The 25,470-nt window shown below is 40.0% G+C and overlaps 1 protein-coding gene across 2 annotated transcripts in view; it reads right to left on the bottom strand.

Moving 5' to 3' along the window:
• The window catches only part of prtg (protogenin), a 107,766-nt gene that overhangs the window by 13,133 nt on the left and 69,163 nt on the right, over window positions 1-25,470 (bottom strand). The window lies entirely within an intron of this gene.

The raw sequence follows: 25,470 nt of genomic DNA on the forward strand, positions 1-25,470 counted from the left end.
TCAATCACCCACTCTCCACATCTTCACTGTCAGCATCAACACATCCCATCATCAGTGGTGCACCCGCTACAAGACAACGCCCACCATTTTCCTTCCTTCCTTCCACATAAATGCTAACTTCACTATGCATCCAATTTGTAAACCCAGTCAAATGATTCAATTGAAAAAAAGTGGATGCAAATTCAAAGACTGCATTTGAAGGTACAAATTGGTATCAGTTATTAGCAGCTCCATTGATGCCTGCTAGTTAACGTGACAATGTGTGATCACATCAGCACTGGTGTCTCTCCCATTATCATTGCTGATATGAGACAGACCCACTTATTGCAGCAAAAAAAGGCAGAATTTTTGGTCTCGATGGAATCTGTTTGTCCCAGAAATATTCTGTCAGATATTTCTGTAAATAATCCTTTTCCAACCATAATACACTGTTGAGGGTTTCTTAGATTCTGAAGAAAGCCAACTTATTTAAAAATAAAAAAACAATTACTATTTGCAGCAATCAACATCAAACTAAGAAGAAACATTTTTTTTTAAGGTTGTGTACACTTATCTATGATTTTCAGTAAGCATTCTTCTGGAGAAAATACAAAATAAAGCACAAAATAAAAGCCCGTGGTAACTGGTTTAAGGATCCTTTTACAAAACGACTTATCTACATGGGACCCCTGCTGACCTGTTGAATGCCAGAGGAAGACCACACTAACCATTTATCATACTGTCAACTAGCTTAAAATGTCTGCTGGCCTGCTGAGTGGTTATCCTGAATCGGTCATCGTTCCATTAAATGGAGACAAGCAAAGGTCTAATGTCAACATAGAATTGCCCTTCCTCAGTGAGAGATATTGCTTACAGCAATGGTTTACACAATGCATCTTAACACAGGGGGCCTCTCTTTGTAAATGCAACCAATTCATCACTCTACAGTACTATAAAGGTTAGGATTTTCTTATCTAAAACTGCAACGCAACATTTTGGGCCATTTTGATTGCCTTCTTGCTCCATGCAATGAAATCTGTACAAATTAAAGTTACCATAATGTCCAGTTCAAAATACCTTACAGAAAATTCAAAATGAATAGTCTCATTAAGTGACCACAAACACAAAAGAGTTAACCTTATTAACCAAATGAGGTCAGTGAAAACCAAGCCCTGATTTTCTCAAATATATTTCAAGTATTCAAATGAATCGATTTAGCAAGTATTGTATGGTTATGTTCATGTTTTTTTAGGTACAGCTGTTGTAAAAAAAATTAAGCCAGAAATGGATTATGTAATAAGATAAAAATATCTTCTGCACATCATTCTTCAACCAAAGCATAACTTTACCCTTTCTCTTTCAAAATGCAATAGTCTTGCAGTTCTAACACTGTTCTGGCAGCTCAGAGTAAAGAGAGATGTAAAGGGTACATGTTCATAAGAATACCAGTGAATGAACACTTTCCAGCAGAGGTCACTAGATAGCAATCTAGAGCACAAAACTAGATGGGGGTTTTTTTCATTCCCTGGCCAGAGGCACTCAAGATAATTGTAGCCTAGCCCTCCCTCCACACCACCACTCCACTATCATTCAAGATAAGTCAACAATATGGCTCAGCTCCATACCCTGGAGTAATCTTGAACAGATTTCTATGATATATCTATTAGTAATCAGATGTAGAAAAATTAGGAAAGGCAGGATCATTGTGTGTTAAATGAGTAACTTCTGAAACTATTTGTCATTATAATTTGCCCATCCAAAGTTTTACAGTCACAATTTTACAAAATGAATAAGATAATTCATGATCAATACACGTTTCCACAAGGCAAGAAGAGCAGATTCATTCCCATTGTGCAAGGAAAGAAAAATTGGGGAATGCATCATTGGGCAGCTCATTCTTTCATGGCCTTCAAGCAGACAAAACTTTGTTGTTTTTTTTTACATATGGACTCCAAAGGTCTTAGAGAGGGTAAATGTTAGGAAAAGCTGAAGGCCTGTGCAAATTCCTTTTAGTGAAAAGATTAAATAATTACATTGACAAATTATAGATTCCATAATGCAAAGTACTTGTACTTAGCTTTTAGGGCAAATCATCGGATTATTTAAGGATTGTTATTGGCACATGAAGTGGATTGGTTATACACGTCACTGAAGAAAACAACAGTACATTTACAGAAGGAGATTTAAAACAAAACTGCCTATAAACATATCATTATGTGCAAGAATAATATTCAGTTAAAATAGAATAGCAGAAGTATCTTCACTGTAATTTTAATTCCAGTGTTCAATGAAAATCCTCTACTTTAAGATGTTCCAAACAATTAAAACAAAAATGCATTGGTGAAAAGACCTACAAAAATAAAAACAAAATCTGGTAAAGCCAGTCACTTCCTCTCTGGATGGTGGAGCTCCTATTTCACAGCATTATTTTTGCTGCTGCTGTTAATGGATCATCTAAAACAAAAGCACATCTTTTGCAGTTTTAATGGTTTCTGGTAACCAGATAACCTACAGCAGGCTCCGACGACGCAGAACACTTCTAGTGCATTTAAATAATCCCCATAAAAGCTGAGAGCCACCACTTATCAGGAGATCCACTGCAGACCATAATTTATTATGCACCATCTAACAATCGAAATATTTACCTTAAAATAACAGAGAATTATTGCTGCACTATTGGTGTCTCCACCAAGATTGAAATAACTTTTGTTAACTCTTGCTAGAGTTGTTCTTCTGTCCCCTTATTTCTTTTTTTTATTTTAATACTGTAGCCGACACTCTCCAAGGAATGAACATTACTTGCAATGGGTTGAAGTGGTCCAACATAGGTTTATTTTAAGGAGAAGTACCAAGTAGCTAGTGGAATTTGTATTGTGTTTCAGTATGAAGGGCATGTTAGGGTAAAACAAGTAAAGTTGGAAATGTGCAGTTTGGTCTTCACTTTACAGAGAATAACAGATCATCTTCAGTGATGTTGTTTCAGCTCAATGAGCACAAACATTGAAACAAAACAAACTTGAAGTGGTACTAAAGCTTTATTGGTGAAGTTACCTGGTTAGAGGTTTGAATTTGTACAGTTCCCATATAAGTGGCAGATATTGTCAAAGAGTGCAGCCAAAATGAGATGCAGGACTCAAAGGTTATAAAGTAGAGTCATTTCAAACTGCACAGTGGGAAGGGACATTTTGCACTGTACAACTGTTGCTTTACAAGATGACAATAAAGGATGATAATAATGATAATGATAATGATAAATGGGCAAATGTGGATGGAATAGTGACAGAGCCTCATAGTTCTGTAGTTGGACTTTGCTGTACACTTGGCCTATGTAGAACATTTTATGCGGAAAAATATCTTTGACCATAAATCCATTGGCCAGTGAACACAAGGACACAAGACAGGAGCAAGCCATCAGGCCCTTCAAACCTATGCCACCATTTAATATGATCATGGCTGATCTATGCCGTCCTCAATTAGGGCGGTCACAGTAGCGCAGCGGTAGAGTTGCTGCCTTACAGCGAATGCAGCACCAGAGACCCAGGTTCGATCCCGACCACAGGTGCTGTCTGTACGGAGTTTGTACGTTCCCCCCGTGGGTTTTCTCCGAGATCTTCGGTTTCCTCCCACACTCCAAAGACGTACAGGTTTGTAGGTTAATGTAAAAATTGTCCCTAGTGGGTGTAGGATAGTGTTAATGTGAGGTCGGCGCGGACACGGTGGGTCGAAGAACCTGTGTTCACGCTGTATCTCTGAACTAAACTAAATTCCTCACGTGGCAGTTCTCCACACCCCTCCATTCCTCGATCTATCAAATATTTATCCATCTCCACTTCAAATACATCTAATGCTGCAGCTTCCACTACCAGCCATGGTAAAGAAGTTCAGAGATTCACCATCCCGTGGTAAAACATTTCTAGACACTTCAATTTTTAATTATTTTGTAGTTATATATTGGTTTATTATGATTGAAGAACTGCCTTATTCTATTGGCATGGATATTATAATTCCTTCAGACCTTAATCATCAGCAAGTTGTTTCCAGAGCCAAGTGGCCACAACCGATCTCTGCAAGGCATTGTGTTATTGATGTACTATAACCAAGAATTAATCTGTCACAAAAGACTCTCTTGATTTTTCTAACAGAAGTTACAGAAATTTGCCACTATCAGTGCAAACACTACATTCCCCAACTCGGCGCATGTCACCAACATGTCGACATGTTCAGTAAGTGTATACAGCTCAAGCATTGGCAATGGATTGCACTAAGAATTTTATTTTATGTATATAATAAAAACAATAACCTTTTACCATTATATCCAAAAGCCACCACAGAATATCTGTGTATGTTCATTCAAGAGTCAAGCATGTTTACTGTTCTATGTACCAAAACAGGACAATGACATTTTCCCAATGCAGCAGCATAATAGGGTTATAAACGCTGTACTCAAATCGTTTATAAAAAAATTTAAAAAAATTAAAAAAACAATCTAGTACAAAACAATAAGCCCAAAGACCCTTGGTTCTACTTAAGTGACTTGCAAATTATTTATCATGAAAAACATAGTCCAACTTAGCTTCATTTTAGACTTGGTTAAATGGGCAACACTCATTTTTAAAATGCTTGAGTTACTTGGTTTAAAAAAACAACTTGTTATGTGGATGCCGAGCGAATATATTAGATTCGGCAGAATTATTTGGCATTGAAGTAGCAGGTTTGAGAAATGCAGAATGAACCCACATGCTTCTACACTCCTCAGAGACGTCATTGGAGCATGCTGAATCTCTCAAACTAATGAGGCATCGTCTCAAAGGATTTTTAAAGAGTCTTTAATATTTTAATGCATGTCACAGTTCGTGAGACACAATCTTATACATGATTTGAATCGCCCAGATGCAATCTAAGGCATCAATGCAGCAGGGCAGATTTTAATTGCTTGTACATTTTGTACAAGAAGCCTCAGGGGCCACTAGCTTTTAACGACAACTTGAATAGATTCACACAAGTCATTGGATCACATTATCTATCCACTGTTGAACTCTTCCCAAACATCTAAAACTTAAATTAATGCAAATTAGAGTGGAAATATTAATAGGATAGAAATATAAGTTGAAATAGTTTTGACCCAATCTACTGCCAACTCAACACCGCTCCAACTTAACTAACACCTGTGGCTTTAGTTGCATCTTTAATTTATCCAGCTCCTGCTCAAACAAGCCAATTTAAAATCCCTTCAATAGCCATGTGGTAATATATTCAATGTTTTTTAAGTCTATCATTATTTTTAGGCTTCTGGAGCCAGTCTTACATTATGCCTACTTCTTACTGACTATGACCAGTGGAAATCATCTTTCATTAGCTTCTTACTCAACCGCTTCCAAAGTGCATCTTTCCCCCAGCACCATCCTTCTTTTCATGCTGGGATCCTCAAACTGTACACCATCCTCAACTGGGGCTTGAAATAATATCCTTTATTCTGTGCAAGAACGTCTCCCAGCTCTATTGAAATACGAACCCAAGAATCTCAGGTCCTATCTTTGGCTACATCTACTTGTAAACCAATGTAGATGTGCAAGTCAATCCTTGCATCTCTCAAGTCTTCTTCATTGACATTTTTTTTATTTTTTTTAAAGCACTATATTTCCATATTCCATTTTACAAAGTACAACACTTGGCGTGAGCCAGGTAGCCAGCTGCTCATTCATGGACGGAGCTTTCTTATAAAATATTATATTACTTTCAAAATGGTGCTGCCTTGTCCTGAATAAGATGGTTCAACAACCCACCAACACATGAAAAACAGCCAGTGGAAAATAATGGAGGGCAACTGTTACCACATTGAGATGATATCAGGACATGGTTTTTAAGGAAATGAAGGGGAGAGTATGAGGATAAGATTTAGGTTTGTTAACCAATGTAACAATCCTACTTTAACAAAGTGTGAAAAGTTTACTGCTGGGGTTGAAACATGTGACATTTATGGCTTAATCCAAAGGCCAGAACAATCAATTGGCATAATCACTGAATTGGAAAACAAACAAAACTGCTGGTGTTGGAATCTGAAATAAAACCAAATGCTGGAAGAACTCAGCCAGTCAAGCAGCATCTGTGGAAAGAGAAACCAGTCAACATTAAAGGTCAGGTACACTTCCTTCCAACTGGGGTGGGAGAGTGAAGGGGTGTTTGTTTTCAAAGCAGAGCTGGGGAAGGAGTGAGATGTCAGACAAAACATTACATGGGACAATAGATCAGATGATAAGGAGAAATAATTCTGACTATCAGGGAGGCACTTTATAGAAACGAGGTGAGAAAGGAAAATGATAGGATTTAAGAGTAGCTGGTAAATTCATTGTTCATTGCCAGACGGCTGCTAAGTCTCCAGACAGAAGATAAGATGTTGTTCTAGTTACTGTGGTTGTGGAGGAGGCAGCAGACAGATAGGTCAGAATGGGCATAAGATTGAGATTTAAAGTGACTTGCAACAGGAAGTTTGATCACCCCTGTGGACTGAGTACAGGGGCCTTGTAAAGTGATCATGCAATCTGCGTCTGGTTTCTCCAGTGTAGAGGAGACCCCATTGTGAACAACAAATGCTGTGACTGGATTGAAAGTAAAAGTGAATCGCTGCCTCACATGGAAGGGAAGAGGCGATTGGTCATACAATGCCCTCCATAATGTTTGGGACAAAGACCCATCACTTATTTAGGGCATTATATGTTGCATCGTATCTAGTTCCATGGAAGGTTCCATGGGAAGGATAATGGTGGTTTAGGGTGGTAGAATGGACCAGGGAATCATGAAGACAGCAATCTGTGTGAAATGCAGGGAGGGGAGACCACAGACATTAGAATCTAGAACAAAGATCAAACTACTGCAGGGGTCAGGCAGCCTCTGTGGAGTTGAAGGGAGGGAGGGAGGGAAGGAAGAAACAAGGAACTGCAGATAGTGTTTTTGCTCCAGCACTATGTGTCCCATTGAGGTACTCAAACACTTTGTGTCCAAGTTGAAGGAATTGTTGATGGTTCAGGTCAAGATGGACACAAAAAGCATGAGTAACTCAACTGGTCAGACAGCATCTCTGGAGAAAAGGAATAGGTGATGTTTTGGGTCGAGACCCTTCTTCCTCAACCCGAAATATCACCTATTCGCCAGAGAAGTTGTTTGACCCGCTTAGTTACTCCAGCTTTTTGTGTCTATCTGGCGAAAGGTGGGTCAGATGTGCCGGGTGGAAGGGGAGGGGAGCATTATAGAGGAAGTCCGTGTTAATGGGACAAATGCGACAGATGTAGAAACTCGGTGAAATGATTCACTGGATGTGCTGGCTAATAATTTCTTTACTTTAGACATACAGTGCTGAAACAGACCCTTCAGCCCACTGAGTCCATGCCGACTAGGGATCACCCTGTACACAAGCACTTCCCTATGCACTACGGACAATTTTACTAAAGCCAATTAACCCACCAACCTGTACGTCTTTAGAGTGTGGGGGGGGGGGGAACTGGAGCATCCGGAGAAAATGTGGTCAAAGGGAGAATGTACAAACTTTGTACAGACAGCACCAAACTCAGGTCACTGGCGCTGTAAATCAGTAGCTCTACTGTTGTGCCACTGTGCTGCCCTTGAAGATTTATCTTACAGATATTTCCTTGAAAAAGCATATTAAATGAAACAGTATATTATTGGCCATAAAATAGTACTGTTGTACAGGGTTATGCCTCACTACATTATAATTTCAAAGATCGGGAGTGACAGAGCAAGCATTTAAAAAAAAAAGAAAAATCCAGGTTCTGATTCATCCACACACTAGTTGTGTGAAATATGCCATTAGAGATACCACAAGCAATACAAATTTACCAGCTTTAGTTTTTATTCCCAGCACAAGTCACGCACAAGCAGACGGCAATGTTTTCTCCACTACAACCATGACCACACATCAAACAAATATTTCACTAGCTGTGAGAAGCTTTGAGAGGTTCTGAAAGGAATGCAAAACGCATGCCTCTCATGTTTTTTTCACAGCAAGTCCCTGATGTTAGCCAGAGCAAAAGTTTGAATTCTGAAATTGTGCAACACGCATCTTGGTTTGGCGAAGGGCAGTTGTTTTTTGGGTGGGGTGAGGAGGCAGTGGGAGCAGAAGAGAACACCATAAACACTGGGCAGAGCTTCCATTACTGATAATCACTCATTGACTTGTGTTTGATAGTTCAGATATGTTAATGTTGGACAGAGAACAGGTCTGACCTCTTTGACCTCACACTTCACTATCCCTGCTGCCAAATGGAGAGCAGCTAATTTGGCAGGAGGATGGAGAAAGGCTGGCACCCACTGATGTCTTTAAGAACCAGGGGTTTCAAGAGCTGGAACAGAAACCAACGGGTGCGTTGTCGGGTGCGAGTGTGAAAATGTGTTTTCACAACTACTGGCCCCACCCAATGTCTGTGCCTGAACCATTTGTTACGATTTTTGTGACTTTTTCAGCAGCTACTGAATGCTGAATGGTTGGTTGCCATTGACCGGTGATTCACTGATCAATGCATAGCTAAACACCGAACCTATTTGTCTTCAGTAATGCTCCCAATATGGCCACACAATGCCAGGCAGAAATTTAACCTCTCTTGTAGAAACAATGAACTGTAGATACTGGTTTATGGGAAAAAAAACAAAGTGTTAAGAGTAATTCAGCATCCCTGGAGAACATGGGGAGATCACGTTTCGGGTCAGGCCCCTTCTTCCTGCTCAAATGCCGAAGTCAAATAACCATTTGCGCAGCAGCAGAGTTACTGCCTTACAGCACCAGGGACCCGGGTTCAAAACTGACTACGGATGTCCTGACTATGTACAGGGTTTGTACGTTCTCCCCAAGGACGGCACAGTGGTGCAGCGGTAGAGTTGCTGCCTTACAACGCCAGAGATCTGGGTTCGATACTGACTACAGGTGCTCGTCTGTACGGAGTTTGTACATTATCCCGGTGATCTGCATGAGATTTCTCCAGGATCTCCGGTTTCCTCCCACACTCCAAAGACGTACAAGGTTTGTAGGCTAATAGACTTGGCAAAAATGTAAATTGTCCCTAGTGTGTGTAGGATAGTGTAAGTGTGCAACGTGGACTTGGTGGGCCGCAGGGCCTGTTTCACGCTGTATCTTGAACTTACATTGTCAAAGCCCCAGAAACAGAAATCTAATGCCAAGTGAAAACATTTATTTAGATATATATTTTTTAAAGTCACCCTCGTCTATTGACAAACCTTTCACCTCAACACTCCAATCCTCAACAAACTACAGTGGCATGAATAGGAGGTCCAAGTGACAATATAAATGCCGGCAGTGTAGCAAACATTACACTTTTACCACTGGCTCGGGAACATCTGGGGGACAACTAAGTGTAATTGGTCATTTAAAAGTTGCACCAACATGTCAGTAAAGCATTGTGGGCCTCTTGCCAAATGCATCATTACCAGCAAATGTTTGCTAACCATTTATTTTCATTGACAAGCTGCAAATAGCTTCGCTTCAAAAGAAAGGCAATTCCCTTCACTGTTAAAAATATTTGCAAATATCGAAAGTTCTTCAAAAGAAACGAGCTCGCAGGTCACCAGCGAGGGCATGGGGGTGGGGGAGGGGGGGGGGGGGGAGAGAGAATATGAATCAGAGGTCAAAACCATGGAGAAAATGTTTTTTTTTCCTGAAGGGTCATTCCTTTCGTACTAACCTCCATTTAGTGGTGATAAAGACAAAGGCAAACGTACTGAAAAACCAGACCTCTCAATTCTAAAAAGGTCCCCTCTGGGACCAAGCAACAGATAAGGCCTGGCTAGACAAGACAAAAACAGTGCCTACACAAAATTTACAGCCAGTGTCTTTTAACTTTGACTACTTAATACAAGATGGGGCTTATCCTAGTTAGGCACATGAAATTCTGTGATCCAGGATAAAGTTCTGACTGAAAGCAAAAAGTTAATGCCTTCTGTGCTGTCCAGTTCCTCGCAAGCTCACCATATATTGTCCTGCAACAGTCTAGTGGCTAGCCTGCTGGGGTGAATAAGTGCCCCAAGCTCATTCTCAGAATACAATAAAGCTGCTGCAATTATGCAGGAAAGAATCCAACCATGCTAGATGGTGACATCTGGGCCATGCCCTTTGACACGCTTAGAATCTGCCTTGACTAAAGCCTGCTTTTGAAGCAATTGGGAGACTGAGATCTGGGGGGGACTGTAAAGGGAGTGGTGACACAACAAAGCCAAAATCAAGCTGTATGATGTTACAGAAACCTCCTAAAAGGTAGGTTTTCTGACTCACAACAACCAGACTACAGATATTGTTGCATTTGTGAAACCATTGCATATACATTTAGGTGCTGACTGTCAGAGTGCAAGTACAACAAAATCCTTGGTCTATTTAAAAATACTGAAACATTTCCACATTTTGCAGTAAAGTTAATATTGCATGGCTACCTTTAATAAATTGATACCCATAACTGGTTATGTGTCAAATAAATCTAGGAGGTTAAAACTAACATTTAATTCACATTAGCTGCTGCCTATACTCAGTATTCAATAATCAGTTTGAATCGTATTGTTTTTGCATACATGGCGCCTGATATGTAAACTCCCTGATGCTGCGAATCTCAGGGCTGGAAGTGGAATTCAGAGGTAGCTTCACAATACAAACCCCATTCTAAATTCAAACCATTTATCCTGGATCAACAAACTGAAATTTGCAGTCGTAGTGTAAACCAGGTTGGAGAGATTTAATTGCTGCTCCTATTGTAAATCCTTCTACTTCTTCATGGTCACCTGATGTTTATGATTTATTTGTGTAATCCTGCCTATCTCAAGCCTTTGTTCTGCCCCTTTGAAGGCCTTCAGGTCAAACACTCCCCCACCCCACCCCCATCACCCAAAATAAATGGTTCCCTGTCTACTGAACAGTGTTCTTTAGTGGAGGATAAAACTGAATCAAGACAGCATTACCAAAAATCATTAAGGGCGGTCAAGAAATGACAGAATAATTTGCAAGGATATAGGAAACGTACCTAGTGTATGGTAATTGAGGACCAGTTAATACTTCAGTATGTAACAGAAACCACTGTAAATAAAAGGGAGATTTCTGATTTGTCCAAAACATGCCTTCAGGCCTAAAAATACATATTCTTCCAGAATAAACATGGTCTATTAGTTTTTCATGGGTTAACTACCATTGTGACCTTGTAATAGAAAGAAAACTTACATTTATCAAACTGGTTAAATTAAAACAACTTTGCCTAACGCACAGGACAAGACTATTGAAGCAAGTATTCAAACCCAACAACATAACTTCATTAATTGCAATAGATTTCTCCTCAACAGTACGATGTAGCTGTGACTTATTTATTGATCCAGCATTAATGATTTAGCACCAGTAAGAAATATTTTTTTGTTTTTCAGAATCCTACTCCTATCTTTTCATTCATTATATTTTATACAGGAATCATTATTAAAGTTTGAGAAACTTCAAAAACATGCATTCTCAAAAAAAATTTGCTTCTGGTATATTGCATTTAATTTCAAATGGCATGATTCAAAATAAAAATCATCGCTCTACACAATGGTATTGGGTCAACTAGTGCAAGAGCAAAATAGTGTTTCTTTCATTTTGCTCTGAATTCGTGGCAGCCAAAGGATCTGTTCAAACGAGTCAGGGGTCATTGCTGTCTTCCTATCATATGCCTTGCCTGAAGAAAAAAAAGGACACAATGTGTTGGAGTAACTCTGTGGGTCAGGCAGCATCCCAGGAGGACATGAATAGGTGACGTTTGGGGTCGCAACCCTTCTTCAGATATAGACCTTTCATTTCTCTTGCCTAACTGGTTAAAACTGAGCCTTCATTGTCCATATTCCAATGGGCAGAGAAGACTAACTTTCCTGGTGGCCTAGAAGTAAAGTGCCCAAGGCTTGAATTGGCTAACTTCTGAATAGATTTAACTCCTACCTGGCTCATTGTTTTGCTCTGCATAGTTTCACCAGATTCAGGGACAGTTTCTTTCCACCTGTCATCAAGCAATTGAACCATCGTACCACCAACTACAGAGCAGAACTGAGCTACTATCTCATTGGAGAACCTCAGACTATCTTTGATCGGACTTTATCACGCACAAGATGCTATTCATGTTATTCCCTTTAACATCTAACTGCACACTGTGGATGGCTCGATTGTAATCACGTATTGCCTTTACGCTGACTTACACATGACAATAAACTAAACTCAAACTTTGCAAGAACTTGGATTTAAGAGAGCAATTTGGAAGAGCACTGGAGTGTGAAATATTTTTCATAAGCTCAATTCCAAATAAAAAGTGGGTCTATTTAATTTTATGTACTCTTTAACATAAAATAGAGAAGAGTACAACATAGGAACAGGCCCTTCAGTCCACAGTGTCGATGTTGATCACAATGCCAATTAGAACTAAATCCAGCAAAGACAAATGGTCTAGATCCCTCCATTTCAAGCCACTATGTGCCTATCTAAATGTCTTTTAAACGTTGCTTTTGTATCAGCTTCCACCAGTTCCCCTGGCAGTGTGTTGCAGGCACCTCCGACTCTACATTTTTAAACAAACTTGCCTCAAAATTCTCCTTTAAACTCCCTTCAACCCTCCCCGTTTTAATATCCATGTTGCCCTCTGGACAGCAATGCCTTGTTCTATCCCCATAAACAATAAACATTCAGAATTATTTCTCAATCGCTTGCCAATTTGGTTTCGAAATCATTGATCTTCTCCATTTCTAGCAACTTCATGGGCAGCAAGTCCAAGCCATCACCTCTCACTACATAAAGTTTCTTCCCCACATTCTACACCCCCACCCCCATCTCGCATGGATTTTCTGACTTAAATCTGTGCCCCCTCATCCTTATATTATCAGCTAAATAGAACAGCTTCCCTTTCTCCATCTTCCTACACCGGTCATAATCTTGCCTATTACATTTGAATCTCACCTTAATCTCCATGGCTCCACGGCAAATAGACTAATCATAGTTAAAGTCCTTCATCCCTAAAATCATTTGAGAAAATCTCCTCTTGACCTTTAAGGATCCTCACATGACATCCTAATGTGTGGCGGCCAACATTGGATACCAATATTCTAGTTATGGCACAGCCAAAGCTTCGTAAAACTTGAAGACAGTTTCCCTGCCTTTGTGCTCAATACATCTATTAATGAAGCCCCTGATCCCATGAGTTTTGCTGAACACCCTTTACATACCTCAAGTTTTACGAAGTTTTGGCTGTGCCGTATCAGTCTGAAGAAGGGACCCGACCCAAAACATTACCTATCCACCTTCTCCAGTGATGTCGCCTGGTCTGCCGACTTACTCCAGCACAGTGTCATTTTTGTAAACCAGCTCCTGCATTTCCTTGTTTCTACCCTCTAAACCAGGGGAACCTTTTCATGTTGGAATGCCGCATTAAGTTAGCTGTAATCTAATGAGGCCGCATCCAAGATACTTCAATTAGAAATACTTCAAAATGTACATTATTTTGTTAAATTAGCCCTCATGACTTACTAATGTTTTAATTGTGGCCTTCAGTCAGGGAGGATTATTTTGTTGAATCTTCTTTTACTCTTTGGTATTTTAAATACGTTCATTTTAAGATTAAAATAAAAGTAATAAAACGAACAAAAATATATTAACAAAAATAAAAGGATTTGTTCTACAAAATTTGGATTCATTCAAAAGGCCGTACTTAATGGCCTAGAAGGCCGCATGCGGCCTTAAGGCCACAGGTTCCCCACCCCTGCTCTAAACACTTCTTCCCCATTCCCTCCTCCGTGAATGAGCCATGCACGATGAATTCCCCAGACCCTCTGGACCCTTAATTATACCTCTCCCATCCTCTACCAAAATGCAACATTTCACACTTCTCTCCATCTGCCGTTGTTTTTACTTATTCTACCCAGTTTTAAGTTTATTTGCATTATTCTCATTGTTTACCACATCTCCATAGTTAAGCATCATTAGAACATTTTAAACTTTTTTTTCTCTTATCTTCCAGCAAGGTGGATGGATGCACCCCACTTTCATAATTTAAAAATGAATCCTCAAATTATCAATGGAATATCTTATGACAACATTTATCTCAAAACATTTTGACCTAGGGTATCAGGTCTCAACAAGTATATGCAAGATTTCTGCAGCAAACACTAATAATTACAGAATGTGAGCTTCAAACAGCAAATAAGGAATTTCATATCTCACCACAAAAAATAAACAAAGGCAATCCAAAAAAATAATCAGCATTCATAGAGTAGTCCAAGACAAGGAGCTACTATGAAAATTAGAACTACGGTTAACGAAAGTGGTTTGGAGGCATCTGTGCCATGAGCTACGTAACTCAAATGGAACACTGAAAGAATGGTAACATTTAGAACCAATTAAAAATGTTACATTCATGCCCACATTTTATTGTTACATGCTATGGTTAAAATAAATTGGCTACCACATTACCCACAAGTAATATAATACTTCTGCAGTATCGTCACTCATGTTACAGAGGCAATTGCTGAAGAAACTTTGTGAATTTCCAAGTCTGACAAACCACAAATATAAAACTAATTTGTTGTTTGATAAGAAGGTAAAACATTGGCCAGGATATCAGGCGATACAGCAGGCGATACACCAGACGATATACCAGGCAATATACCATGTTTTTTCATAGGGCAAAATATGAACTGAGGGGAGGCAAAAAAAAAAGTTTTTCAAACTGTACTACACAAAGTTATCTTGGACAGCGAGGTACAAGAATGATTCAGGGCATGCGTTTAATTGATAGTGATAAGTAGGAGTTCTGAAGATTCACAGATCATCAATACAACTGTATGAACACCCCTCTTTCAATAGTAGAGAGGCAGGATGGTGTTTAATATTTAGCAGTAGGCTGGGACAAATTTCTCCCTTTTGTGCGGATTAAGATTTTCATCCTTGAAAAGACAGGCTCGATTCAACTGGAGGATGATGGTTAGGAAATGTTAATGTTCCGATTCGTCCAAAGCTGACAGTGTAACAGTGCCATCGATACTGTACAGTCACGGTGGCACAGCAGTAGAGTTCCTGCCTTATAGCAAAATGCAGCGCCAGAGACCCAGGTTCGATCCCGACTACAGGCGCTGTCTGTACGGACTTTGTACGTTCTCCCCGTGACCAAGCGTGGGTATTATCAGAGATCTTCGGTTTCCTCCCACATTCCAAAGACATGCAGGTTTGTAGGTTAATCGGCTTGATAAATGTAAATTGTCCAGTATAAAATTGTCCAACTTCCAGTATAGTCCCTGGTGGACTCTTCAAAAGGTACACGGTACAGAAACCTTCTCTACTTTTTAAATAGATTGCTTCCTGACACACAATACTTGCAATATTTTGCAGGGATCAAAATTTTGCCATTTTAATGTTTTACAAATTAATACTAATTTTATTATAATGAAGTAGCTTTAAAGTACCTTCTGGGCAAATACCTCAGGCTCAATAGACAATAGGTGCAGGAGTAGGCCATTTGGCCCTTCAAGCCAGCACCGCCATTCAATGTGATCATGGCTGGTCATCCCCAATCAGTACCCCGTTCCTGCCTTCTCCCCATATCCCCTGACTCCACTATTTTTAAGAGCCCTATCTAGCTCTGTCTTGAAAGCATCCAAGAGACAGCTCAGTGGTAGAGTTGCCACCTTACAACAGAGACTTAGATTTGATTCTGACTATGAGTGCTGTCTACACGGAGTTTGTACGTTCTTCCCGTGACCGTGTGGGGTTTCCCCGTGTGCTCCGACTTCCTCCCTCACTCCAAAGATGCACGGGTTTGTAGGAAATTTGGCTTCAGTAAAAATGGTAAAATTGTACCTAGTGTAGGATAGTGCTAGTGCACGGGGATGAATGATCGGCGCGGACTCAGTGGGCCAAAGGGCCTGTTTCTGTGCTGTATCTCTAACCTAAACTCAAATGCATTAAAATTTTAAAACTAATTAATTGAAGAGAAGTTTCGCATTGGAAGGACGTGATTATACATGAGAGAAATTGGATAGAATGGGTTTGTTTATCCTGGAATGGAGGAGGCGGAGGGATGACCTGATAAAGATATACAAAAATGAGAGCGATAAACAGGGTAGAATGTATAAATCTTTTTCCACTAAAGCCGTTCCAGCTAAAGCACCCACTCAAAGTTTTGCTCCTTGAAAGTAGCAGTGCCTTAACGGACATTTTGAAACCGGGAACTTCTTTCAATTATCAATAACTGGCCTTTCAATTTGATTAACTGAAGAGATATTATAGTAGTTCAAGCTTCACATTTACACGATCATGAGCAATGATCAAAAACAATTTTAAAGTTGTTCACAATATCTTTGAAGCAATCCTATATAATATTTCTCAACATAAATTATTAATTTATGAAATTTTGACAATATGTGTAGGAAGGAACTGCAGATGCTGGTTTACATCGAAGATAGACACAAAATGCTGGAGTAACTCAGCGGAACAGTCAGCATCTCAGGATGGAAGAACGTTTCGGGTTGAGACTCAAAATGTTCACCTATTCCATCTATCCAGAGTTGCTGCGTCGACCTGAAACGCCATCTATTCCGAGATGCTGCTTGTTCTGCTGATTTACTCCAGCATTTTGTGTCTTAGCTTTGACAATAGCTTTGAATATGTATCAACAGGTTCCAGGTTAAAAAAAAACTCTCAGAAATGCTAATAAAAAAGCCACTATTGCGTCATGCTAAATGTATGATATAGTAGCAAATGCAAGTTGCACCTTAATTCCAAAATTCGACTCCAATGGAAAAAAATTCTGGAAGGGACGACAAAGGGCAGATGTGACCACCACTGATAGGAGCGGGTGAAATCCTACTCCAAATAGTCCAAAGCAGTGTTTTGTTTCTTAAGTTATGTCTTTCAAAAAGAATACAAGAACAGAACAGAGAAGAGGGATCTACGAAATCCAAATCATTATGGACAATTGTATCATTGCAGAAACCATTTCTTTCTTCTGATTATCTAGAATGGGTATGTTACAAACAGTTTTCACGAGAATCTTACAGGAATTTGCACGCGTGTACTTTTAAGCTGCAAAGAGGATTAGTTTCTCCACCAAAGCTATCTCTATAATTTTCTGATTATGTCCACATCTAGTTACTGACGTTAACTATTCACTTTCGTTCATAAAGTGACACGCAAAAATGCTGGCGATTACTGAAGGTTTAGAATAACACGAGTACTTGAAGGGCATTAACATACATTAGCCGACTGGCATTTAAGTCACTTCAAAGAAAAGTGCATTGAACTAATCATTTACAAAAGATAAATATGGCAAGCCATTAACCATGTTTACAAATCATTCTAATATTTACTTATATCATTACTTGCTCATCTGCAGGTCTTATCTTTCATTTATTCAAACAAAATTGTGCATTTTGACTGATAATTAATCAGATAGATTCTGGCCTTTTTTGATCTCGCTGCACTGCGATAAAACCTTGAACAACATTAGTTGGGAGATGTTCCTTCATTAACTAATTGTTACCTTTGAATTTATCACAAACACGTGGCGTCACTTTTGAAGAAAAGGGCTTTGATGATGCATTTATCTACAAACCGCCACAATCCACAATGATACCAGGTCTTGCATTATTTTCAAAGAACAGCTACTATTGTTTGACCATGCAAACTCCGACGATGGCTATCATAACTTTTGTTTATTCGCAAGCACCTTAAAGCCAATGATGTAGAACGTTTGTGCATTATCCCTGCTGTAAATTAGGAATTATAGCAGCTAATCTGTACATAGCAAAGTCCCGTGAACAGTAATGGAAGAATTAGTTTTTCCCCTGAAAGGTAAACCAGCATTAGTAGAGATACCACAAGGAACCAGGTCCTTCGGCCCACAAAGCCCATGCAGTCCTTTAAACATCCATCTATCTATCAATCAATCTATCTATCTACATCTAATCTTATATATTTATATTAATTATATTATATTACTAAAACTCTCATCTTGTTTCTATATTTCTACGACGGCTACGAAAGTCTACAGCCAGGGTACAAGAACCAGGCAGAGTAGGCGGTGCTCTACGACCAGGTAGATGCTGCCGAGTTTAGCTGGGGTTGCCCACTGGGTTATTCACACCCCCCCCCCCGGGTTATTCACCACCCGGTTATTCACACCCCCCCGCACCCCCATCTCCCCTCAAAAAGGCAGCCAACATCCCCCCTCCCTCTCTATCCCCCCCCCTCCCTGCACCCTCTCCCCTGTGATGCTGCGAACCCCCCCTACCCCTCAATCTCTACCCCTTCCCTCCCCTCACCCTCTCTACCCCCTCCCTTTCTAACCGCGCCTGCGCAGTTGAGGGCTCTGCGTGAGTGGATAGGGTGGGGGATGGGGGGGAAAAGGAGCAAATGGATAATATTTCTATAATATCAGTGTGTGTGTGTGTGTGTGTGTGTGTGTGTGTGTGTGTGTGTGTGTGTGTGTGTGTGTGTGTGTGTGTGTGTGTGTGTTTGTGTGTGTGTGTGTGTGAGAAAAAAAGCGATATTCATGGGGTGGGGGGGGAATGGGGGATGATAAGGGGGAGGGTTCCATTTACATTTTAAAAAATCACAAAATAAAAAATCCAGTTAAAAAAAAATCATCGTAATTTTAATTTTGGGGTCGGGATTTTTTTAAAATGCGGTTTTCATTGTGGGGGGTGGGATCGGAGGAAGGTGAGGAAGAGCAGGGGGGTTACAGGGAGAGGGGGGTAGGGAGAGGAAGGGGGTTATGGACAGAGGGAGGGCGTGATTGAGAATCGGGGAAAGGAGAGGGAGGGAGATGTTTGGGAAGCAGTTGGGGGGGGGAGGAGGAGTGGGGAAAGAGGGAGGGTGAAGAGGAGGAGGAAGTGCTAGGGATGAGGGTGAATGGAGGAGGATAGGCGTAGGAAGAGGGATGGCGAGGTAATGGAGGAGGTGAAGTGGAGGAGGGAGATGGGGAGGGAGGGGGTGAGGGAAGAACATCATCTATTCCTTTTCTTCGGAGAGATGGTGCCTGACCAGCTGAGTTACTCCAGCTTTGTGTCAATCTTCATATTTTACTCTAATGATTTAACTGTTTGCCACGTGCATTTAATCAAAGGATCCTAGATATCTAATGCATTTAAATTTAGTCTGTACAGTAAAAATGATTATAATTTAGCGAGTCGAGACGAGTCGATTTCCAAAATAAGTTTTATTATCGAATTGACGAAATCAACGGTATAACACAACACAGCCAATACAAAGGTCAAAACACAACGGCTGAAGGGGCATTGCCCTGAAAGGGCCCGAACACAAACCCCTCCCCATAGTCACACGACGGAAGCACCTGACCGCAGGGTTCGATTACCTGCGGGCACCAGCAGGTGCCGCTACAATAAAATAATTTTAATTCCATTACTAAGCATTATAAGATCGAGAGTGATAAACTGATTTTATTAAAAATTCTCAGTGGCAAAAATAGTGCTCTGATTTAATAACACTTCTGTCAAACTTTTTGAAGAGCTTATTCCCATAGTCTCTCCCTAGCATTTAAGCTGATAATATCCTGAGCAACAAATGGAACAAATTCAGTCTGAAGAAGGGTTTCATCCCGAAACGTTGCCTATTTCCTTCGCTCCACAGATGCTGCTGCGCCCGCTGAGTTTCTCCAGCATTTTTGTCTACCGAACAAATCCAGTGTCATCTACCGCCAACAGCAGTTTGCAGAGTCAGTGTTTAACTGGGAGATAATGTACTCGAGTGAATCTCAGCAAATCTACTTCAGTGATACAGCTACTTCACTTATACTTGACCCTCATAACCAACAGCACAGCGAAATTAATTAAAGCTTTCAATCTTGAATAAAGTGTGCCTCTCCTAAATTAATGTGGTAAATGATTCGTAATGGTTAAAATCTGAGATTTTCACCACAAACATTCCAATCCCCAGATCTTTGGGCTGTCAGCCACAAATACATTATGTTTACCATTATCTGACCCTCTTTAGCCGGAACCTTTTAGCTCATGGTCCTACGATAACAGATTGTATTTAAGAGTTGTCATTCCATTATAAACTTAGTGCTCCCCGAGATAAGATTTTTCAATGGCTTTCTCTTTAGCTCTAACAGTGAGCCACTCTTGTCTATAAACAGAATACATGCAAGCCTTTTCAGCAATTAAGAAAGACAAAAGCCTCTTACTTGGTAAGAAGAGATTCTTACTTCTCCTTCTAGCGCGGAGAAGCGCTAACAGCTGATGGTCCCCGACCCGTTGGGGAACGGGATCCTCAAGAGTTGGAGCAGAGTTGAGCTAGGGTTAGCGCTTCTTCTCCGCGCTGGATTGAAGCCTGGGGTCGCCACTGCTCCCGGCTGGTGTCCAGTCAGTCCAGGGCTGACGGTTAACCCGGCGGGTCAGGCAGAGTTGTGCTGGAGTTAGCGCTTCTTCTCCACGCTGGCCATAAGCCTGGGGCCACCCCGACTCGGTAACCCTGTCAGTCCAGGGTCATCCCGGACATCTCTGGCCGCCCCCGGACAGGGATGGGACACTCGGGAGGGGACGGGGACAGTCCAATAGCAATTCAACAGCACCGGAGACCCAGGTTCGATCCTGACTATGGATGAAACGCAGGTCTGTATACATGCAGCAGCTTAGCTACCGAGAATGCCTCTCCGCCGGTCCAGTCTCTCCCCGTCTTCAACTCGCATCTGCTCTCTCTCGCTGTTACATCTTGCTCTCCCACTACCTGGCACCCCCGTTCCTCAGATTAAATGTTTTTACACATAAATTATGAATAAAGTTTAAAATGTAAACAGTTTATACAGCCAGCATCGTTCGCGTTTTCTTTATCACGAATGACGTTAGTCAAATCCCATAATTCCTTGCGTTTTTCGGAATACTGAACTCACTTATTGGCCACTATAAATGATCCTTCGTCCGTAGGCAAGAAGAGGAATATGGGATTAAACTGATGGGAATGTAAACACAGGAACATAGAAAATAGGTGCAGGAGGAGGCCATTTGGCCCTTTGAGTCTGCATCGCCATTCAATGTGATCATGGCTGAATGCAAGGAGGAATAGGTTACTTGGAAAATTAGCGGGAGAGTAAAGCTACGCTGCAAGTGTGCCCAGAGTAGCCACTTCAGGCCATCAAGTCTCTGCCATGTCTCTGCACAGTCTCTGCACAGTTATGGCAAATCATTCTCCCCCAATCACTATTAAATGTGAAATTGTCAAGATTATCCTATGAGAATTATACATTACACAAAATACTAGTACGTTCAACAATAATCAAAAATGTTTTTAGATAGAATACAATGATATGGGAATTAATAAAGGTGGATTATTTCAGTTCAATAAAATAATATTTTTATTTAAAAGCTATTTGTTGTCACTTCAATAGGATGATCACTTTTTTTTTTTTTTTTAAAGCTAGCCAAAAGAGCAACAGCATTAACTATAACTTTACTGTCAAATAATATTTTTAAAATCCAGAATTCATTGTGAAAAACACATACCTCGATAATTTTTGAACTGAGCTTTCAGAAACCTGTCATAATGGTTTGTGTCTCATAGTAAAATGGCACACTTCTGTACAGGTGTTCTTCACTTTATTACGCTTTCACACCTTGTTAACGCACAGCAACTATTTAAACACAAACAGCTAGTAAAAGACTCCATTTCCTACCAATTTGCCTCCCCTTTTCATAGTACTTAGTCCAATTTGGGTTGTCTTTCAGGCCCACCCTGGCCTGTATAATTTTATTGCACCCCGGGAGACCATCATTAAAGCAACCTTCCCATGCATGGGCAGAAAATACTGGGGGAAAAATTAGCTCCACTCCTACTCATCTCTTGTTGTTCCCTCCCACTGAAAACTGATCGCAAAACTCTGTATTGGCAAAGTAAATCTGGACCAAACCTTAGTACAGTGTAACTCATAATTAGCTATTAAAAACACACCTCGAACTGCAGCATTTGCTTTCTTATGTGTTTTCTCCATTAATCCTCCTGCCTCCAAAAGCAACATCTCACACTTGAGTATCTTTTACCAGCCTTGGCAAAGCTTAATTCTGAAAGTTACGTTCCTCGTGTGGGCTTCCTTTTCCTATTTGTTGTCATCAGTCGGGCATCAGAGCCAAAGCCAATTCTTCCAATTATGTCAGCCTAATTTTCCAGCAGCGGTCATTATGCAGCAGATCAGGAGAGTCAAACTTAAATGTGTATTCCACAGATATCTGATGGGTAAAGTTACAACCCATTTTAGGCCACTCCATTCAATAAACAGTTTATGCTGTTGTTCTTTGGGCAAGCTTGATTTAAGTTTTTTATATTTCGATCATCCTATTGAAGTGAGAACAAATAGCCTTTAAATAAAAATATAATTCTTTTATTAAACTGAAATAATTAATTGCATCAGCACTTTTATTAATTTCCATATCATCGTATGGGTCGTTTTGGTAACTGGACTCAAGGAAAATACATTGTCCTCAGTGAGAGTGTAAAATGATCACAGGACAAGGATTTAAGTAAAGGGATTCAATTAAGAATTGCATAACTTAGGAATTTCTTGGTTGGCTTTTTGTAGATTAAGAACTCATAGGATCAAAATTTTGAAGCATGATAGAAGTCGACAAATTAATTTTACTGGCGGGAGGATCTAAAACTAGAGGGTATAGTTTAAAAATGAGTTATGCTTTTCTGAGTGGAGTTAGGAAATACTTGTACATGTAAACGATGTTGATAGTTTGGAAAAATCTTTCGTTGAATTGATTGAAAAATTATTACGTTTGGGGGTAATGATTCCTCTTCACAGCATATAAGGTAATATTCAGCAGTAAAACAGTAGCATGTGAAAATAATGGTATTTTTCAATAGAAATGATTTGCACCATGTAATACCTTTCCTCTTCAGTTAGTTTTCCCAAGTGAAGTGTGTTTTGAAACAAGATATCTAGATCTATTTTTAAAATAATACAGCTGTAATCCGAATAATTCACACCCTGCCCAATAGTTTAGAAATACAGCACGGAAACAGGCCCTTCAGCCCACCGGTTGCAGCTCTTAGACTGTGGAACAGCATCCCCTTCCCATCAGAACTGCCCCCTCCATCGACTCCTTTAAGTCAAGACTAAAAACTTATCTATACTCCCAAGCCTTTCCTGACGTCCACTGAGCGAGGGCTCTATGTATATAGTTTGTTTGTTTATACTATTCTTATAACAAATGTAAAGCACTTTGGCCAACGAGAGTTGTTTTTTAAATGTGCTATATAAATAAATGTGACTATACTTGACTTGACACCGAGTCTGCACCGGTGGGCTGAAGGGCACTATCATACACACACTAGGGACAATTTTCATTTCTACCACGCTAATTAACCTACAAACCTGTGTGTCTTTGGGAGTGTGGGAAGACCAAAGATCTGGGAGAAAACCCACATGGTCACGGGGAAAATGTACAAACTCCATATAGACAGCACCACATTCGGGATTGACCCCAGGTCTCTGGCGCTCGAAGCGCTGTTAGGCAGCAACTCTACTGCTGCGCCACTGTGCCACCCCTAGTTTTTTTGTGGGGTTATTTTATTCAATAATTTGATTCAACATCAGTTACTATTTCCACATTTTTGGAAGTCCCAATGAATAGAAATACAACAATCTCACACATTTGCATCTCATTGTTATCCACTTGGTCAATAACCTCAGTCCATGGAACATCTGAGATAAGCCCTTATTGCTCGATGAGGTTGCAATTAAACTCGCGACAATCAATGCTATTATTGCAAATGTCACGGCCGATCAAGCATTTTTCATAAAATGGATTAGAGCTGGAAAACAGTTGCATTTATAAATGGGCACAGTCTGCAAGAACAGAGACAGAACTTATCTCCATCCACCAGCAAGAGAAACTCCTGGGGTTCCAGAGGTCAACAGGCAGTGACTCGAGCAAGTGCCTGAAGCAATCCATTCCATTTAACCCCCACCTGGATTTTTGTGAAAAGACTGAGGGAACAAACTGATTTGGCATATAATAAACCAGCTGAGATTTTATACATGGAAGGCAAATTCCCAATAAAACAGTTTATCCAGGATAAAATCAACAATTTATAGTCGGGGTGGGGGGAAACTGCACCCAAATAAGGTCAAAAGCAATTTAAACAATTATCAATAAATATAGCAAATTCTGCAGCATGCTCTTCAATTCTGGTGACCATTCTGAATTCTGACCATTCTGGTGACAAAAGCAGAAACTAACTGAATATTAACTTTGACCCGTTACTATCAGACAGGGAAGTGAGGAAGCTAAAGGACATGAATGCTTTACATTTATTTTTTAACCATTTAATTTTTGTGTTTTCATAATTATCTTTTCTTGTTTTTAATAACTTTCTAACATGATAATCACACCACTTTGCTGTTGATCCATTTAAATTACAACTCCAACATCTATATTTTAAAGTTTTACATATTCGAATGTTACCATGTGAATGAAAAAAATTTGGACAGCCATTTATTGACAGGCATTCTGTTTATTTAAATTCTTTTATTTGAAACTATCTTAACCTTAACAGTGTGAAGAAATGAACCAGGTGAAAAGGTGTCAGGTGATGGAGGTGTGATATGAAATGAAGGTCTGGGTACAAATGCATTAATTTTAGCTTGTAATATTAAATTAAACTTGTAGCAGAAACAAAACAGCTACAAGACAAACATCAAGAGGAAATAAAGCAACAAAAAAAGATGCTGGAACAGAAACAGAACCCAATCAATGATTAGGTTTAGTTCCACACTCGCGTTCATTATCCTGGACAGTATTTTGCCTGGTTAAATGGTCAGCTGCCAGCCACCTGCTATGGCTGGAATGGCCACAGATGGTCAGTTGTCCAGTTAGCAGTTAAGAATGTGCTGTTGTTCCCACATCACATGGGGATTGGGGCCATTGACAGGGATACGTGCATCTCAGCTCATCACCAAGCAACAGTCAGGGGCCACAGCCAAACAGTGACCGAGGTCAGTCTTAATAATTCTGCAGTGACTTATGCCAACAGATCACTCAGACTGAGGCTTTCAAATGTAATAACATTTGGGCATTCTTGGTCTTTTTTGTTACTAAAGGAAACAATTCTAAGTCTTGACTACAGAGGATAAAGTCATAATAAATGCAATTCTAACAAAATATTCTAAATATATTGAAATAGACTGAGGGATTTAAATTTGCTGTTACCAATAAAACTGGAGTTCCTGAAATTCACAAACTAACAAATATTTTGAACTCAGAGCAATCCTGGCCTCCATTACTAAGTATACTCAGAGTGAAGACATGATCTGGTGGATATTTCTGATAAACCAACTAACATTTTAGAATTTTGTATTTTTTCAGGCTTTATCTTCCAAATTTTTGAAAAAAAGATTTTGGAAATTGGATCATTTATAATGATGCGAAAAGTTTTGTCACACACATAGGCTAGCATGCACGCTGAAAGCT

The sequence above is a fragment of the Amblyraja radiata genome, chromosome 34, assembly GCF_010909765.2.
Source record: "Amblyraja radiata isolate CabotCenter1 chromosome 34, sAmbRad1.1.pri, whole genome shotgun sequence".
NCBI classification, from domain to species: Eukaryota; Metazoa; Chordata; class Chondrichthyes; order Rajiformes; family Rajidae; genus Amblyraja; species Amblyraja radiata.